Source organism: Oreochromis niloticus, linkage group LG14 (genome assembly GCF_001858045.2).
Source record: "Oreochromis niloticus isolate F11D_XX linkage group LG14, O_niloticus_UMD_NMBU, whole genome shotgun sequence".
In the NCBI taxonomy this organism is placed as follows: domain Eukaryota; kingdom Metazoa; phylum Chordata; class Actinopteri; order Cichliformes; family Cichlidae; genus Oreochromis; species Oreochromis niloticus.
In genome coordinates this window covers 14,766,296-14,772,477 of record NC_031979.2, presented here as the reverse complement: position 1 = coordinate 14,772,477, position 6,182 = coordinate 14,766,296, and positions in this window count along the sequence as shown.

Genomic DNA, 6,182 nt, shown 5'->3' with positions numbered 1-6,182 from the left:
TAATAAGCATTAAAAAGAAACTTCATCTGGCAGCGTTGCTATGGAGAAGTCAAATGGACCCTTTGAGACAGCTGCTCGGATGCTCAGACAGATTTTAAGCAACTTAAAAGGCATTAGAGTCAAAGTTTAACCAGGACATCAGTCTGTAAAAGCTGGTGGATGTTTGATTTTATACAAGGTTTAAAGTGATGCTGTGAACACAGTCATGAAAAGGAAAAAGAACTGACGGGCGCTGCAAAGAGAAAAATACCAATGGTGAGATTCTTTAGTACTACATGGGTGATATAACATTTGCATTCTATAACAATAAAAGACGGAGGGGAGGAGAATGGCGGATGCAGAGGTGTATGAATCTGCCAAACACTTTGCAGAGTGTCTGGCAGTTTAATTGTCCTGCTGATACTCATGTGTTGTGTGCCACATTTCAGAAACCATATATACAGTAAATAAAATGGTCTTGATTCAGTCATTCACCACATGAAGCTGTGATCCAATAAAATAATGTTATTATATATGACATAAAATCTGCACCAATCAAAAGTAAGGCTTTTCTAAAGTATTTATGCATCATTTGTCACCTCTCACAATTGCAAAGGCCTTGAAAGGAACACGGAAGCATGAAATCAGCAGCTTATGTTTTGTCGAATGAGAAATGCTTTTTCATTTCACCGAAGGCCAATACGTTCTGTCAAGACCTCTAAGCTTTAGATTTGATTTATCTCTGCTGGCAACCTTGATTAGCTGAATATGAGTGCTAGTGCAAAGAAACGGAGAGAGAGAATGGGATCCCTGCACATGCAAATGCAGCTGGAAACAAATGCAGTCATTTGCAACATGCTTGAATCGCTTCCTGTAATAATAAAGAACGTACAGTGACACGAAGGAGAATTTGTTTTATTTTTTCGGGGCAAGCAGATTCATTCTTTTGGAAGTAAATGGAGGCTATGCATGTACAGTATATCTATAACAGATGCACAGAAGTTGGCATTTCGCGGAAGTCTCGCCTTGAAATGTCAGTTATGTAGTGACAGCATGCATGCTTGCATTATTGAAAGAAGCATGCTGACATAGTTCTCTGCTACTCTTTATCACCAGATGGCTGACACAGATCCTCACTTTGGAAATCACATCTCGCCAGTGAATGTGAAGAAAGTGTTTGTCCTCCCTCTCTCCTGCTATGCTTTCATCATTTCTGCCTTCTGTTTTCTCGCACCGATCGCCCGGCATTGAAGCGACAGGCTATTAAATAAATTAGGTTTCCTCCAGCGGGCTTGACAAAGGCAGCGGCAAAATGAGAGGCCTATTACATGACCCGCTTTAGTGTTTTGTTTTCGAGCTTAACCTTACCCTTCCCTGGGGCTTACTTAGAGCACTCCATGGGTGTCAGTTACGGTTTGTAAAATGGTCTGGCGGGTATCATTTGTGGGCATCGAAAGCTCACAGAGCCAGCCGCTGCTTGCCTTTCCTGGAGAAAAGCTCTGACAAGGTACCTGCACTCATATCCGGAGCCATTTTCTGCAGTGCTCGTCAACTCATTTGACATCTGTCCTGCTTCTCCTCCTGCGTGACACTACAGTTCCACTGCACATGCTCGGTCCCTGGTGCCGCTTTGGAAACCAGGTTGTTACGTCAGTCAGTACAGCAGGTATCTCCGTCCTGCCAGCGTGCATCAGAGAAAATTACTGAGTGGAACACAACCATCGGGGACGACCAGAGAGGAGTCTGCTGCTATGGAGCTGCTCCCCAGCTACCTCAATGGTTTTCTGTTTGGCAATTAGCAAGAAGCCACTACACCCTCCTATTTTTGGTGTGTAGATAAATAAATGGAAACTTTGGTTAATGGCCCTCCAGAGTACAACGTGTTGTCTCCAGTGGCTTGTTATATAGTACTTTCCACTTCCTGTTCGTCAGGGTCCATTAGCAGTCCAGTCACTGATCTGCTGCTGGAAGAGAATTCACCGAGGGGAGCGCATGGAAACCACACATATACAAATACACTGTTAGAGTTTTCTAAAGGCTAAACGCAAGAAAAGACAGTCTGTTTGTTGCCATTATAAATTCTAAGAATGACAAGACCAAGGACTGTCCACCTGTGTGTGGCTCACAAAAACAGAGCAATAATGCATTTTGGTTTATGTATGAAAAGGCAATTTCATAATCAGCTGTGCTCTATGTGTTTAGTATTTATTAGTGCTGTCAGCGTTAATCTCGTTAAAATGATTTTAACGCCATAACCGGATTAACACGGCAAATCTCCGTTAGCGAGTTAGCGCGGATGGCCCCGTGTGCGGAGCTGCACGCCATCAACGCGTTAGCGTGGTTAGCTCGTTAATGCGTTAGCACCGTGCAGTCCCACGCTGTTATGGCGTTAACGCCATTTTAACGAGATTAACGCTGACAGCACTAGTATTTATATAACCATTTTCAGGTAGGAATGAATGAATATTTGGTTTAGGTTTAGCAGGAGCGGGACACTTGACAACTCAAAGCGCTTAATACAACATGCCTCATTCACCCATCCACACCCAGTTTTTCAGACAGTTGCAAACAGTTTTTTCTACTCCTAACTGATTTATATCAGCTCACACACATTCATACTGTGAGGAACTTGGGGTTCAGTATCTTGCCCAAGGATACTTTGGCATGCAGACTGGAAACTGGAGTATCCCGGGATCAAACCACCAACCTTAGAATAGTAGATGTTCTTCCTCCTGAGCTACAGCTACATGGCCATAATTTTTTGTCAGATGCACATGCAATAAGAAAATATAGAATAAAACCAAATAAATCAACTCATATTTGGGAAAGGCTCACTTTACCAGTCTGTCAACTATAAATTATGACTCCCCACCTCACGTTTGATATACTGGCCACAGGGACTGTGCTATTCTTCCTTCAATATGACTGTGATAATGAAACACGAACCCAGAGAGCACTTCATCGTGAGCTTGATAAATACTTATTCAGCAGACTGCAGTGACACATAAAAGCACTGCCGCTCTAACGTGCTACTGTGCTAACTGACGTGAATTAAATGGACACACTGTAAGGGCAAATTAAGCGGCCGATGTTTTGTTTGGGTTCTTCGGGGCCAGCATGGGTAGAGCGCCATTGATGAATAACTTAACACGTCCACTCATTATTGAAATCCAATGCTTTTAAAAGCATCATGGCATGGGGCTTCTACTAAATTAAAGGCCTTTAAAAGTTACTTAGTGCCACCGTATAATGTGTCCAGAGACAAAAAGCAAGTGAGGATAAAATCCTGAAGCAACCTTGTTAGCACAGGGAGGGTACTCTTTATGAACTGTTCAATGCAATCCAGCAAATCATTGTGCAGAGTGATGATCTCAGTGATCATGCAGAGCAGAAGGTATTTTTAAAAAGTGAAAAATCATGAAAAAATGAATAAATATGACACTTATACACTTTAATTTCTTCTCTTAACTGACTGTTATATATCATATTAATAGAGGATATGAAAAGGTTTGTGTTTGTGACCTGTAGGTTGATTTTCCTGGCTGGCCAATAATGAAAACTATAAACAATTAATATATTTAATTACCATGATTTATTATTGCACCAACAAAGTTACAGATTTCTAAACATTATCTACAGTTATGTCCATATAGTATTTGGACACTGACACATTTTTTTTCACCTGTTTACTGAAACATATTCAAATTATACTTATATAACAGAAATGGACATGATGTTTAGACTCTCAGGTTTCATTTGAGGGTGTCCACACTCAAACTGGATGAAGGGTTTAGGAGTTTCCTTAACATGTGCCAACCACTTTTTAAAATTACCAAAAGTAATTGGACAGTTGGCTTAAAGGCTATTTCATGGGTAGGTATGGGCAATTCCATCAATATGTCATTATCAATTAAGTAGATAAAAGACCTGGAGTTGAGGTATGGTGCTTGCGTTTGTAGGATTGTGGTGTGAATAGATAACATGTTGTCAAAAGGAGCTCTCCATGCAGGTGAAACAAGCCATCCTTAAGCTGGTAAAACAAATAAAAAACCTATCAGAGAAATTGTAGTAGTATTAGGAGTGACAAAATCTACAGTTTGTAACATCCTGATACAGAAAGAAAGCACTGGTGAACTCAGCAAGGCAAAAAGACCTGGATGTCCACAGAAGACAAAAGTGGCGAATGATCACAGAATTATTTCTATGGTGAAGAAAAACCCTCTACCAGAATGATTGCAAAAGATAAGCATGTAGAAGGTGTGGAACAGCTCATGATCCAAAGCACACCACATCATCTGTAAAACATGGTGGAGGCAGTAACTAGTAAGCTAACTCACATTTGCATAGGTCGCAAATGCACCCAAATACAAAAACAAACAAACAAATTCAGAGCACACAAAATCTGACTAAACAGATGACTAAAAACAGAGAGGAAAAAGACTATTTATATACAGGGACCAATTTTTAATAGCTTAGTCACACTAAAGTTAAAAAAAGGACGGCAACCTCTTTGGAGCTACTATACTAAATATTTTTGCTGTTTGGAGACTGAGCGCAGGTAGTTGCAGCGACCAACAGGTCGCAGAGCTTAAGCATGCAAAACCCTCAAACTCACAGAGCAACTGCAAAAAGGTTGTCTGTTAGCAGGCAATAACTGCAATGTGACTTGGACCGACTATAATCACTCTGAAGTTAGCAAATGATTGCTGTCTAATTCATCAATGCAGATTGCAACCCACTGCAATCAAACGGAGTCAGTCTGCATGATGAGGGTAACTTTTCTGAGACGTCTCTTTGCAGCAGATGACTTGTTTCATGTTGTTGTCAACTGTTTGCATTCTGGTTGTAATACAAGGATGATAAGAGCCCTGGCTAATTTACAGTTGAATTCCCAGCCTGCAGCAACTATGTCACTTTTTGTGGGGAAGTTTAAGTTCTATGATGCTCTGACACACTGAATGAATTTGTCTTTATGTGAATTTGGTTAGTTTAGTTCAAAACTAAAGTAAGAAATTCCTTCATCTTAGAAGAATGATCTCTTACTGGTGTTGCAGCTACAGAAACACTGTTTCATTTACATTGTACAGTAATTTAAGACTGTGATTAAATTCATTCCTCTGAGCTGTACTAATTAAATTATTATTTATTTCTTTTTGCCCAAACTTTACTGAAAGTAAGCAGATCTCAAGCTTGCTCTCCTAACAGACACAGAGTCCTTGTGTGTCTCCCAAAGGAGCAGGGATAGCTGAAACTCTGTCCAAACTCTTGGTCCAGTTCTTTATGTGTCCAGGCCATCTATCTATCACGGCCAGGCTCAGATGGCAACAGCTCTGGCAGTGAAGTGGTAGCATTTTAGCACGTCAGCTCTTCTGCAGACCATGTCTCTTGATAGTGCTGTCCTGATAAATGATATTCAACTGTCATTGAATGGGGACCCAGAAAGACTTACACACCAACTCTGTTGCAATAGAAAGCACTTGTCGTAAAATCCAGCTCTGACTCGTCGCTCAATCTGACAACCTGCACAGTCGCTGGGTAAGTGATGACGTCAGAACCCTCTCTTCCGGGTCCAACCTACACTAGGTTGATTAAGGCTATTATCTTTTTAACATGTTTTAATGCTTTGTGTCTTGTTCTATTAAATCTAAGCAAGTACCTAAAAATAGTCAGTGATAACTGTCGGCCTCTCTGGGTTTTTATTACTACTATTCATCTGCAGCACGTTTTAAAGCTCAGTTTTTAAAACCTTACGATGTAACAAAATATTTGAATGGGTCAGAAAATAATCGCTCTGAGGCTGACAAAGATTTCAATGGGTACATAAAGTTAAGGATCAGGAATTTTTCATAGCGATTAATCCAAACCACGCAACAGTATATTAATGACCAACCTGCTCCAACCTCCACACACCTGGTCTAATCACACATATTCCTGATGATCTTGTTGTGCCCTCTCCTTAAGGGAGTGGCAAGTCTTCAGTACTCACAGGATTGTTGTCTCGCAACAGTGCAACCCAACTCCAAGCCTTGAGTTTTTTTCTACTCACCTGTGGGAAAGATACTTATCTCCATCTTCCTTGTGCTCTGGTTTGTGGAGAATTCCCTGCTGCGGATTGGTGAGCAGTGTTTGTTTAGATTGACACAGAATCTGGAAAATGTGGAGAACTAGAGTGGAGCCTGGGACTGTCACTCAACTCTCCAGCT